Source organism: Nomascus leucogenys, unplaced genomic scaffold, assembly GCF_006542625.1.
Source record: "Nomascus leucogenys isolate Asia unplaced genomic scaffold, Asia_NLE_v1 001353F_40232_qpd_obj, whole genome shotgun sequence".
Lineage (NCBI taxonomy): Eukaryota > Metazoa > Chordata > Mammalia > Primates > Hylobatidae > Nomascus > Nomascus leucogenys.
This window is the reverse complement of record NW_022097805.1, coordinates 6350-20621: the sequence shown is the minus strand read 5'-3', so window position 1 is coordinate 20621 and position 14272 is coordinate 6350. Positions and strand designations below refer to the sequence as shown.

Genomic DNA, 14272 nt, shown 5'->3' with positions numbered 1-14272 from the left:
CTAAAAGGTCTGTCAGACCACAGATGAAGGAGAGAGGAAAGAAAGTTCAGGTGGAAGCATGCTTGCAAGTCTGACCTTCAAGTGAAAGAGAGAAGGAAGAACATTAAAACCATGGAGGACTGTCTCTAGAGCCTATGCTTTGCATTATAAAAACATACGACATATAAAATGAGTAGACCATGCTTTACTTAACATCAGGGAAATTAGAATGAGTATATTAGTTGATCCAGTGCCTTTACAACAAAATATATATGCTTTCTCTTCCTGAAGTTTAATCATTCCATGGTATTACCAATGTTTGCTTGCTTTGCTCAATAACCTCCACTGTATGTCTTGTAGTGTATTTTGAAAAACTGTATATTATTAATTTTGCTAGTTAGGTGAATGAAGATATAAAAAATTTACTTATTGTTTAGGCACTATCTGATTCACTTGAGAATCAACTCATGTAGACATGACTATATTAATATTAATTTATAAATAAGATTTCATCTTAAATCTCTGACTAAGCCTGAAGTTTATTTTAATTGAAAATTTAGACTAAATTTAAAAAGTCGGTCAAAAAATAAGTCAAACTATAGGCTAGGAGAGGCATATCTGGTAAAGACTGTTATCTAAAATATAGAAAGAGGCCAGAGGTGATGACTCAAACCTGTAATCTCAACACTTGGGAGGCCAAGTTGGGAGGATTGCTTGAGATCAGGAGTTCAAGACCAGCTGGGAAAACTAGGGAGACCTCGTCTCTACAAAATATAACAAATATATATTAGCTAGACATGACAGCATTTGCCTGTAGCCATAGCTGCTTGGGAGGCTGAGGAGGGAGGATCAGTTGAGCCCAGGATGTCAAGGCTGCAGTGAGCTGTGATTGTGCCACCATGCTTAGCCTGGTGACAGAGTCACTTTGTCTCTAAAAATAAAAAAAAAAAATAATTTTAATTTTTTTAAGTCTGCTCATTTCAGATTTAGTAAAAAAACAAAAACAGGCCGGGCGCGGTGGCTCACGCCCGTAATCCCAGCACTTTGGTAGGCCGAGGCGGGTGGATCGTGAGGTCAGGAGATCGAGACCATCCTGGCTAACATGGTGAAACCCGTCTCTACTAAAAATACAAAAAATTAGCCAGGTTGGTGGCAGGCACCTGTAGTCCCAGCTGCTCGAGAGGCTGAGGCAGGAGAATGGCATGAACCTGGAAGGAAGAACTTGCAGTGAGCCGAGATCGCGCCACTGCACTCCAGCCTGGGCGACAGAGTGAGACTCTGTCTCAAAAACAAAAAAAACAAAATACCAAAAGCAAAAAACTTCCCAAAATAAAATATACAATGAACTCTTAAAATCCAACAATTAAAAAAAAAACAATTTTTTAAATGGGCAAAAGCCCTGAATGTATACCTCATCAAATAAAATATTCAGATGGAAAATAAGCATAAGAAAGATGCTTAACATCATATGCTGTTAGGGAATTTCAAAACAACAATGAGTACCCTACACACCTTTTCAAATGGCCCAAATCCAAGACACTGACTATACCAAGTGCTGATGGGGGTGTAGAACAAGAATATTCATTCATTGCTGCAAAATGTTCAGCTATTTCTTACGAAACTTACCATACAATTCAGCAATTGTACCCATTGTTATTTAATCAAATAAGTTGAAAATTTATGTCCACACGAATGCTTGTGCATGAATATTTATAGTAGCTTTATTCATTATTGCCAAAGCTTGAAAAAACCAAAATGCCCGTTAGTAAATGAATGGGTAAATAAATGGTGGCACACCCCGAAATTGGAAAACTGTTTAGCACTGAAAATAAATGAGCTATCAAAACATGAAAAGACATGAAAAGCAATCTTAAATGCATGTTACTAAGTGAAGGAAGCCAGTCTGAAAAAGGCTACATACTTTATAATTCTAACTATATGAATTCTGGAAAGGCAAACCTATAGAGTCAATGAAAAGATCAGTGGTTGCCGGAGGTTATTGAGGAGGAATAAATAAGTAGGCAAAGCATAGACAATTTTTAAGTCATTAAAACTATTCTATGTGATACTATAAAGGTAAATGCATGTTATTATACATTTGTCCAAGCCCATGGACTATACATCAAGAATGAACCCTAATGAAAACTATGGACTTTGAATAATAATGATATGTCAGTGTAAGTTCATCAATTGTAAAAACAGGTACCACTACATTGTGGGATACTGATAGTGCAGAAGGCTTGTGTGTGGCAGGGTTGGTGGGGGTGTGGGGTGTATATGCGAACTCTATGTTGTGCACAATTTTACTGTGAAACTGAACTGCTCTTAAAGTCTACTGAAGAAAAAGGAAATTTTCTAGTGGACCTTAGGGAAAGATGTTCATCCTTGATTAAAAAACTGAGTAAGGATTTAAAAAAACTCTTAAGTCTTGGTGTTCCCTAAATGTCTGCTTCATTAATAGTCAGAAGAGGACTTTTTGTTGTGATTTTTGTTCATGGTACTGGTGAGATAGATCAATTTTATAATTGTCTGGTTTCTCACAAGATCTCCATTATCATCTTGTCTGTGTATTTATGGCAAATATTCTTCCACTTAGGAATCAGATCTACTAACTTCTGAGAAAAATCAATGCATTTTATATGATGGCGTTGATGTGTCACCTTGAATAGTCTGAACCACAGCGCCAAGAAATCCCTCTCAAGTATGTTTAGGTGGGCTCCCAGGGGCTCAAGAGACTTGGAGAACTAAAGGGAGCAGCAGCCATTGTTAGCATACATATACCTTGTTCCAGTTATTCAGTCAAACACTGATCTATGTCTTTGTGAAGGAATTTTATGAATGAGATTAAATATTCTAATTGGTGACTTTATTAAAAAGGGAGATTATCTTGTGTGGGCCTGATTTAATCCGTTGAAAGGTCTTTAAGTATGCTGAGGCCTTCTCTCAGTAGAGCCTCCCACTAGTGGACAACAAGCCTTAGCTCCTGCCTCTGGGGCTTCCGGCCTGCTCATGACCTTCCCTTCCTGCCTGCCTGCCCAGCAGGCTTTGGGATCCTATAATTATATCAACAAATAAGACATAAATTGCTCACATCTATATATAATCTCCTACTGGCTCTGCTTCTCTGAACTCTGACTGATACTTTTCTTTCACTGAATATCTAATATTTCATTGAAGTCTGAACTTTGATAAAATTCAGGATGGAAAAGTAGGAAGGGAAAAGTGAGATAAAAAATAGGATGGAGGGAGAAAAGAAGGAAGGGTGTTTTTATTATGTACTTTTATGTTCAGATGTTTAAACACCTTTTTTAAAAAGGAATGCTTATTTTGTCTTTCAAATGATTATGTTCAACAACTTTTGACATCTTGTCTAAAATTGCATATTAACTATATGCTAGTAATAGATATCAGTATTGAATCAATAACACTAGGAATATGTGAAACATCAACATTCCCAGAGTGAACGCTTGGTTTTGTATTCAGTTTTGGATTACAGGCCAGAAATTTTCCTGCTAATAGGTTTATGCATGATAATTCTCTACAGTTTAGTGTAATTAGTACTTTCCTACAGCACATTCTCTTATAACCTACTCAATAGCATCCAAGTAAAATAGAATTTCTCTTTTAATTAGTGAACACTGGAATACCAATGTATTGGTCCATTTTCATGCTGCTGATAAAGATGTACCTGAGACTCAGAAGAAAAAGAGGGTTAATTGGACTTACAGTTCCACACAGATGTGGAGGCCTAGAATAGTGGCAGGAGGTGAAAGGCACTTCTTACATGGTGGTGGCAAGAGAAAATGAGGAAGATACAAAATCAGAAACCCCTGATAAAACCACTAGATCTTGTGAGACTTATTCACTACCATGAGAAGGGTATGAGGGAACTGCCCCCATGATTCAAATGATCTCCCACTGGGTCCCTCCCACAACACATGAAAATTATGGTAGTACAATTCAAGATGAGATTTGGGTGAGGACACAGCCAAACCATATCATTTCACCCCTGGCCCCTCCAAATCTCATGTCCTCACATTTCAAAACCAATCATGCCTTCCCAACAGTTCCCCAAAGTCTTAACTCATTTCAGCATGAACCCAAAACTTCACAGTCCAAAGTCTCATCTGAGACAAGGCAAGTCCCTTCTGCCTATGAGCCTATAAAATCAAAAGCAAGCCAGCTATTTCCTAGATACAATGGGGGTACAGGTATTGGGTAAATACAGTCATTCCAAATTGGAGAAATTGGCCAAAACAAAGGGGTTACAGGGCCCATGCAAGTCTGAAATCCAGCAGGGTGGTCAAATTTTAGAGCTCCAAAATGGTCTCCTTTGGCTCCAGGTCTCACATCCAGGTCATTGTGATGCAAGAGGTGGGTTCCGATGGTCTCAAGGAGCTCTGCCCCTGTGGCTTTCTCCCAGCTGCTTTCATGGCCTGGCATTGAGTGTCTCCAGCTTTTCCAGGCCTATGGTGCCAGCTGTAGGTGGATCTACCATTCTGGGGTCTGAAGGATGGTGGCCCTCTTCTCACAACTCCACTAGGCAGTGCCCCAGTAGGGACTCTGTATTGGGGCTCCAACCCCATTTTTTCCCTTCCACACTGCCCTAGCAGAGGTCCTCCATGAGGGATCCTCCCCTGCAGCAAACTTCTGCCTGGGCATCCATATCAACCAACACTCCAATCAAAAATAATAAACAAAAAATAAGTTTTTATTTAAAATAGTGAAGTAGTAAAGTTTTATATTTATCTCAAAAAACATATACTATAAACATTTTTTAACTTTTTTATAGATTTATAATTTTAAGCTATATTAAATGTATGCAGAAAATATGCTAAACATCACAAATTTGGAAGAAAAAGTAGTTGATTTTGCAATCGGCAAGAATTAATATAGAATTCATTTGCTTATCTGGGCACCGTGGTGCATGCCTATAGTCCCAGCTACTTGGGAGGCTGAGGTGGAAGGATTGCTTGATCCTGGGAGGTAAAGGCTTCAGTGAGCCGAGATCACACTACTGCCCTCCAGCCTACATAGCAGAGTGAGACTCTGCCTCAAAAAAAAAAAAATCCATCTGCTTATTTACTTTCTAACTAAGCAATGAGGGAGAGAGAGATAGTGGTTTCTTTTTACACAGGTTAAGCATCTCTAATCCAAAATCCAATATCAAATGCCCCCAAATCTGAAATTATCTGAATGCTGACCTGATGCCACAAGTGTAAAGTTCCATGCCTGACCTTCTGTGACAGGTCACAGTCTAAGCACAGGCACACAATGTAGTCTATTCAGTGTCCCCAAGATAAAAAAGACTCTCCCAGCCCCTTCAATGATGATATATCTTTTTTTTTGCACAGGCCCAGATTCCCCATCTAAGCATGCTCTCAAAGGGAAATAAAATGGCATGTGTGCAGGCCATATTGGCCAATGGCAAGTTTCCCACTGTGTTACTCTGTTCCTGAATCACTATAAAATACCTGAGACTGGGTAATTTATAAAGAAGAGGTTTAATTGGCTCATAGTCTGCAGGCTGTACAAGAGTGGCGCCAGCATCTGCTCAGCTTCTGGTGAGGCCTTAGGAAGATTTTACTCATGGTAACAGATGAAGTGGGAACAGACACATCACATGGTGAGAGAGGGAGCAAGAGAGAGAGAAGTGGGAGGTTCCCGACTTTAAACAACCAGGTCTTATGTGAACTAACTGAGCAAGAACTCTCATCACCAAGCGGATAGTGCTAAACCGTTCATAAGGGATTTGTCCCCATGATTCAATCACCTCCTACCAGACCCCCACCTCCAATATTGGGAATCACATTTCAACTTGAGAGTTGGAGGGGAAAATACTGAAATTATATCACCATGATGACCCACATGGGGCAAAGACCTATGAGCATTTCTCTCTGTGGATTTTTGTTCATTTTGTTTGCATATTCTTTGTTCTGTGGTGTAAAGATATTGTTGAAAATGTCAAAAAGGCCCACAGATACCCCATGGGTAACAGTGATAAGAAAAAGAGGAAGCGTTTATGTTTATCTGTAGCACAGAAAGTCAAGCTGCTGGAGAAACCCAACAGTAGTGTGAGTATGAAAATCTCACAGAAGAGTGTGGTGGTGGAATGACCACCATATATGACCTGAAGATAAACTGTTGAAGTTCTACCCTGAAAGTGACAAACAGCCATTAAAGGAAAACACTACATACAGCTAAAAATACGGATCTCAGTCATGTATTGAAAGTGTAGATCCATCAGCGTCACAGTGAACACATGACACTTAATGATATGCTGATCATGAAACAAGCAAAGATCTGTCATGATGAACTGATATAAGGGAACTGTGAATGTTCAATAGGCTGGCTGTAGAAGTTTTTTAAAAACACATAGCATTAAATTTTTAAAGAATTGTGGTGACAAAGCATCTACTGATCTTGAAATAGAGGAGAAACTTATTGACAAATTTGCCAGGGTCATTGCTGATGAAATTTTGACTCCAGGTCAAGTCTATAATGCTGATGAAATATACTGTTTTGGTGTTACTGCCCCAGGAAGACACTGACTACCGCTGATGAGACAGCCTACAGTAATGAAGGATGCCAATAACAGAGTAACTGTGTTGGGATGTGCCAATGCAGCAGGCATTGCATAAGTGTAACTTGCCATGATAGACAAAAGCTTGTGTACTCAGTTTTCCAGGAGTCCATTATTATGCTAACAAAAAGGTGTGGATCACCAGGGATATCTTTTCTGATTGGTTTCTCAAACATGTTTTACCAGTGGCTCATACATACTGCAAGGAAGCTAGATTGGATGGTGACTACAAAATTTTGTTCTTTCTTGACAACTGTTAATCTTCCAGTGAACATTCTATCAAGAATAATGTTAACGTCACGTGCTTCCCCCAAATGGTACTTTATTAATTCAGCCATATGACAAGGGTACCCTCAGATCAGTGAAAAGTAAATATAGCAACACTTTCTTGACAGCATGCTAGCAGCAGTGAAGAGAGGCCTAGGTGTGAAAGTTTCCAAAAGGAGTTTACCACAAAGGATACCATATATGCTGTTGTGAACACTTGGAACACAGGTTCTAAAGATACAGTTGTGCATCCCCAGCACAACCTTTGGCCTACAACTATGTTTAGTGATGATGATGAATAAGGTAGTGAATTTGAAGGATTCCGTATATCGAATGAGAAAAAATGACGTCAGACATACTTACATATGCAAAAACTTACCTTCAAAGTGTTAGTAAGCTGGAAGAAGGGTATAATAAAGTTTTTAACATCAAGAATAAAGCTCCAGTTGTTCATTCATTGACTGTGAGGTAGCTGAAATGGTCTTGAATCAAGTGATTATGACACTAGAGGCAATGAAGATGACATTGTTAATACTGGCAGAAAAAGTACCTCTAGACAACATGGTGAAAATGTGCGATGGGTTTATTGAAGGACTGGAGCAGTGTGCATTCATAACAAAACAGGAAGTTGTGTCAGTTTATAAAATCAAAGGGAACTCCTGAGACAAAAATCCTGCATAATAAGGCAGATAACTGGAGGAAACATTTAAAACTCTATCCAGCAGAATGTCTCCTCAACTGTAAAGGACCCGGTTTCTGGTCCCTCAACTTCTTCTGACATTTCTTCTTACCTACAAAAAATAAATAAAATAAAATGCAATTTAAAGTAACCTTTTAATCAAAACACAGCATTGTAGGTAGAGACTGAAAAGGGTGCCATTGTTTATGGTTTGCTGTTGTGTAATAGCTGAGACAGGTGTTTCTGGTGATGCTACTCTGCTTCTTAGTTACTCTGAACACATTATTTTTTCACTGTATTAATGGTATGTCCTATTTTTCACTGTTACTTATGTGCGAATAAGTGTAAGAGAATGATTGCTTATCAGTAGCTTATAAATTTAGTCAAGAATGGTGGTGATTGCCAGGAACCACAGGTTATCTTCATGAGTGACTGAGAAAGGGACCTCATCACTTTCTGATGGTTCAGTGTACACACACTTTGTTTCATGCACGAAAAATATTTAAAATATTTTATAAAATTACCTTCAGATTATTGTATATAAAGCACATGTAAAATATAAAAAAAATTGTGTGTAGACTTGAGTTCTGTCCTCATGATATCTCATTATGTATATGCAAGTATTCCCAAAGCCAAAATTTGAAACACTTCTCATTCTAAGCACTTTAGATAAGAAATAACCTGTATTTCTTAGGTTGTCAGCTGTATTTTGCTGTGTGTCTTTTAAAAATCAAGTATACATGATATGATCTGGTGCTCTGAGATAATATTAGAATTTAAGACAATTGAAGACTCAATTCATCCTTTCTCTTTAGAAAGCATAAAAAATTCTAATCAAATGCCTACAAGATAAGGAATCTCAAAATTTTAAGTCTCTTTTTTATATCTCAAGAGAAAATAAAGGAAACAAAAGTGACATCTAATAAGACTACACAGCAAAATCCAAGTTAATGATGGCTTCACTAACAGTTCTTTTTTCCACTCCTAGTTTTATTCTTTCATTTAAAAACAATATCTGGCTTATCAAAGTGGTTAGGACAGATTTCTTGTCACATGATTATTTAGAAATTATAAGACAAGAAACAGAAAACCATAGTTGATTGAACAGAATAAATATATGGACATGTTTTAAAACTATTCTTAAATGTCATGAGAAAGCTGTTTGAAAATATATTTTTCCTTTTAAAGAAAATGGGTAGAAAAATTAATCAAAATATTTCTAATAAGTTTGACTCATCAGCATCCCTTTTTAAAGCAACACACACACTGATATGATTTGGCTGTGTTGCCACCCAAATCTCATCTTGAAACTGTAGTTCCCATAATCCCCCACATATTGTAGGAGGGACCCAGTGGGAGGTAATTGAACCATGGGATTGGTTACCTCCATGCTGTTCTCATGATAGTGAGTGGTTCTCATGAGATCTCATGGTTTTATAAGGGGTTCCCCCATAACTTCGCTCTGCACTGTCTCCTCGCTGCTGCCATGTGAAGAAGGACATGCTTGCTTCCCCTTCTGCCATGATTGTAAAATTCCTGAGGTCTCCCCAGCCCTGAAGAACTACGAGCCAATTAAACCTCTTTCCTTTATAAATTACCCAGTCTGGGTATGTCCTTATAGCAGTGTGAAAATTGACTAACGCAGTAAATTGGTACTGAAAGTGGGTCGCTGCTATAAAGATACTGGAAATTATGGAAGCAACTTTGGAATTGGGTAACAGGCAGAGGTTGGAACAGTTTGGAGGGCTAAGAAGATAGGAAAACATCGGAAAGTTTGGAATTTCCTAGAGACTTGGAGAACTCAGAAGACAGGAAGATATAGGAAAGTTTGGAACTTCCTAGAAACTGTTGAATGGCTTTGACCAAAATGCGGATATGATATGGACAATAATGTCCAGCTGAGGTGGTCTCAGATGGAGATGAGAAACTTGGTGGGAACTAGAGTAAAGGTCACTCTTGCTATCATTCAAGATATGACTTGGGTGCTGTTAAATGTATTCAGTTTTATGTATTCACAAAGATATTGTTTGGAATTGGAATTTATGTTTAAAAAGGAAGCAGAGCATAAGTTTGGAAAATTTGCAGCTGAGAGTGCCATAGAAAAGATAACCCATTTTCTAAGTAGAAATTCAAGCCAGCTGCAGAAATTTGCATAAATTATAAGGAGCCAAATGTTAATTACCAAGACAACGGGGAAAATGTCTCCAGGGCATGTCAGAGGTCTTCACGGCAGCCCCTCTTATCACAAGCCAGGAGGTCTAGGAGGAAAAAATGATTCTGTGGGCTGGCTGAGGGTCTTGCTGCTTTGTGCTGTCTCAGGACTTCATGCCCTGCATCCCAGCTGTGGCTAAAATGGGCCAGTGTACAGCTCAGGCCATTGTTTCAGAGGGTGCAAACCCCAAGGCTTGGCAGCTCCCACATGGTGTTGAGCCTGCAGTGCACGGAAGTCAAGAATTGAGGTTTGGGGACCTCTGCCTAGTTTTCAGAGGATGTATGGAAATGCCTGGATTTCCAGGCAGAGGTGTGCTTCAGGGTGATCCCTTTATGGAGAACTCTGCTAGGGCAATGTGGAAGGGAATTGTGGGATGGGATCCGGTCTATCATTGATGGGCATTTGGTTGGTTCCAAGTCTTTGCTATTGTGAACAGTGCCTCAGTAAACATATGTGTGCATGTGTCTTTATAGTAGAATGATTTATAATCCTTTGGGTATATACCCAGTAATGGGATTGCTGGGTCAAATGGTATTTCTAGTTCTAGATCCTTGAGGAATCACCACACTGTCTTCCACAATGGTTGAACTAATTTACACTCCCACCAACAGTGTAAAAAGCGTTCCTATTTCTCCACATCCACTCCAGCATCTGTTGTTTCCTGACTTTTTAATGATCACCATTCTAACTGGTGTGAGTGGTATCTCATTGTGGTTTTGATTTACATTTTTCTAATGACCAGTGTATAAATTAGCATTAGTTGTTTATAACAGGGATTATAATAGTAATATCTGGATTCTACATGAAATTAATTTTGTAAATGGGTAGTAATACAAATTATTTTAGTATTCTTTAGAGCATCAAGAGAAGAGCAATGTTGGAAAAATTTTCGGAGAAAAAATATCTCATTTTTTAGTGGACTACATAAACAGAGAATTATATGTCTACAGAATCTCTGAGTCTCACTGTTGTTTGAATCCTTCCGTGATGTCAAAGTATGGTTTTCAAAGGTTAAAAGGTGACTTTCATATAAAAATAAGCACATGCCCAAAATCTATTTAACACTTTAGTGAACCAGGAGGGTGAAGCTGTTTCCAAAAAAGTATAAGAAGAACAAAAGTATTTACAGTGACTGAATAAAAGAATGGTTGTACATCATACACAAGACTAAATAATGTCTTATATGACAGAAAGAAGAAAGAGAAGGAAGAGGAGGAGTAATGGTGGGTTTCAGACACCAATTGCATGTCTGCAGGAGAAAAATTATTAGCATTGCTATCAATATTAGACATGCTAACATCTACCCTTTGTGCGATGTAAAATAGCCTAATCAATAGTAAGTAGCGATTCAGTACAAGTGATCATAATCAGGTAATTCTTGAGTGGGCTTGTTGGACAATGCTTCAGTATGACAGTCTCCCTTTGTGATCCTAAATAAACTGAAGATTTTTCTTGATTAAAAAAATAAGTTTGTCCCGAGCATTTTGTCAAGTTACAGACACAGAACCAAAGATATTCATAGCTTTTGAATAGTCTGCTCCACAATTGTTTTGTTTTGTTTTAAATAACTCTTATTTGTTCTTCTATTCTGAGGCTAGGGGAAAAAAGACATTTGTTTCTATCAGGTTAAATATGTACTACTTATTCATGTGTATGAATTCTACTGTTTTAAGGTCCCAGAATCTGCTAAGAGTCCGATCAGCAAGGAGTTGATATTTTATGTCACCTATGAGGCTGTGATCTTGTAATCTAAATGAGGTAGCAGACCAGTTTCCTGGGGAGTTTTTTAGACTTTGATTCCACATCTGAGTTACAGCACTTGTTCCTTAATGAAGGGCTTTATAGTTCTGATTAAATTGGATTTATTCTCAAATATGGGAAGATTGTCTTGTACATGATCTTGGCTGTACAATTGATTTGTGCAATGAAATTCCAGTTAAAAAAGATTTCTATTGAAGCTTGAAAATAACAACTGTGTCATTAAAATTAAAAGGATGTAGTAAAACCATTTTTTGTGAAGTAGTAAAGAAAATACTCTTTAAAATGTGTTTCATTTCAGTCTGCAAAAGCATAATCTAATAAGGAGGCTTAAAGATATGCTAATGATAACAATGATTCATATAACAGTCATACATATCGATAATATTGCAGACAAAACAACACATACCTGGACACACAATAGATTTTATTCATCAGTTTATTTAATACTATGCAGTTAATTATTGTCCCTCTTGATCTTGGGTCAGTAGTGTGCTTTCATAAATTTGGTGGCTTCTAGAGTTTTAAAAAAAAACAAACTACTGACTCAATTGTCAGGTATTGTCTTTATAGTCATCTAAGTGGTACCACCTTAAGTTCCAAAGCCTGTACTTCTGAGTCTATTCCTCAGGTTGAAATAATTTAAAAACATATGATACATGTCTTTCTGGGAGACTCTGCGACTGTTTTACTTACTTGAAGAACAAATCTCTGGCCTACAGCAGAGCCCTCCGATAAGTATGAAAGAAAAGCATAAGCTACCTATTGATGATATAACTGAAAGGCTGGGTTTAATTTATTGAGTATCCATCACCATCAGAATGGAGAAGAGGAATATTTTCCATTAAGGTGCATACATAACTGTGTCATGAAAATTTCATCAGTTTCCCTAATGGTTGAGTAAGATATGCTTTTATTTTTTAATAGATGCTCCTTCCTCCTCACTCGTCTCTTTAGAGTGTGTCTTCCTTCCTTTTTTTTTTTTTTTTTTTGAGATTGAGTCTCGCTCTGTCCTCCAGGCTGGAGTGCAGTGGTGCCATATCAGCTCACTGCAAGCTCCGCCTCCCAGGTTCACGCCATTCTCCTGCCTCAGCCTCCCCAGTAGCTGGGACTACAGGTGCCCGCCACGACACCTGGCTAATTTTTTGTATTTGTAGTAGAGACGGGGTTTCACCATGTTAGCCAGGATGTTCTTGATCTCCTGACCTTGTGATCCACCCGCCTCGGCCTCCCAAAGTGCTGGGATTACAGGCGTGAGCCACTGCACCCAGCCTAGAGTGTCTTCTTGAAAGTATTACTGTCTTGACAAAAGGCCCAATCTTTTGACTTTACAATGCAAGGTTTTGGCCTTCTGACCCTTGGAACTATAAAACCCTTGCCTTCAGAATTAGTTCAGTGGCTCTCTCAAGGTATACATGACATAATCACAGGTATAGCAGTTAAGTCTTAAGAAGATATGAAAAGTTTTAATTGTCTATTTTTCAACTTTGGCATGTTAGTATGTCTCAAATTCTGTCCAGACTTTGTAGACACTTTTGGGCTACCTTTACACACATGTAAATCTGAAATGCTCATTCACTGGTACCTTTTGTTTTTCCTCTCTTTTCAGTATTGGTACCAAAGGTCTTTGATTGGCTCCCTAAGAGTTTTTAGGCCTTTTGATGTTGCTCTATGAAGGATAAGATGTTACCATATTTACAAGCCAACAAATTAGCCTGCCAAAGTTCCGGGGTTGCTGGTAGAAGACACAAGACTTCTGGGTCAGAAATAAAGGACTGTTTCTTACTCAAAACAAAGCGAGCAGTATGATCTGAGCCAGCAGTTTTAGTGAGATGGGATTTTTCTTCTTAAAATGCAAGCACATTTAAAAAATATTAGAAGTTTGTATTTGTTTTCTGAGAATATTAGAATCATGTCTGTGTTTATTACTTTCTTTTTTTTTTTTTTTTTTTGAGACAGAGTTTCACTTCTTGTTGCCCAGGCTGGAATGCAGTGGCATGATCTTGGCTCCCCGCAATCTCCACCTCCCAGTTCAAGCGATTCTCCTGCCTCAGCCTCTAGAGTAGCTGGGATTACAGGCATGCCCCACCCCACCTGGTAATTTGTATTTTTTAGTAGAGATAGGGTTTCTCCATGTTGGTCAGGCTGGTCTCAAAATCCTGACCTTAGATGATCTGCCCACCTTGGCTCCTAATGTGCTGGGATTACAGGCTTGAGCCACTGCGCCCAGCTTGTTCTTACTATGTAAGCACAAACCTCATTTATTTTTAGAGGCCTTGTATTTAATATATTAATACCCTCTAGAGTAAGAAAATACTTCATATATAATGAAAGGTCAAGGATTTTACCAATTATAGACAGACACACGAGACTTTCTAACCTTAGTCCATAACGTTAGATACAGGTCAAAATTCAACAATACACACATACATGCACACACGCACACACACACACATATCACTGGTCCAAATTCCAAGGTACTTTTCTTCTTTCTAATGATCATGAAATATTCTCTTAATTGATTTACACTTATACATAGATAAGTACCTATCAACAATTAATTAGCAATTTCCTCTGTTATCTATATTCAATTCCCTGATGTTACCAAAGGGTTGTATAACTCCAAACTTTACAATTGAATGACTTTGTAAGACATGGGATGTAAGATGTTTCCTATTTATGAAGTAAAACTTCAATATTGAAATCTACACTGAACACAGTCTCCAGTCTGACAAACACCACTAGTTTGTTCATAACAATATAAATAGAGACTATTAGGGGTGGAGCAAGATGA

The 14272-nt window shown here is 38.1% G+C and overlaps 1 long non-coding RNA gene across 1 annotated transcript; it reads right to left on the bottom strand.

The window, feature by feature from the left end:
* Nucleotides 1-7391: 7391 nt before the first annotated feature.
* Nucleotides 7392-9728, bottom strand: LOC115834364. Its single transcript, XR_004029272.1, has 2 exons — nt 9691-9728; nt 7392-7620 (listed from the first exon to the last, which is right to left on the bottom strand). It is a non-coding gene; the product is annotated as an uncharacterized LOC115834364 (long non-coding RNA).
* Between the last annotated feature and the right edge of the window lie 4544 nt (nt 9729-14272).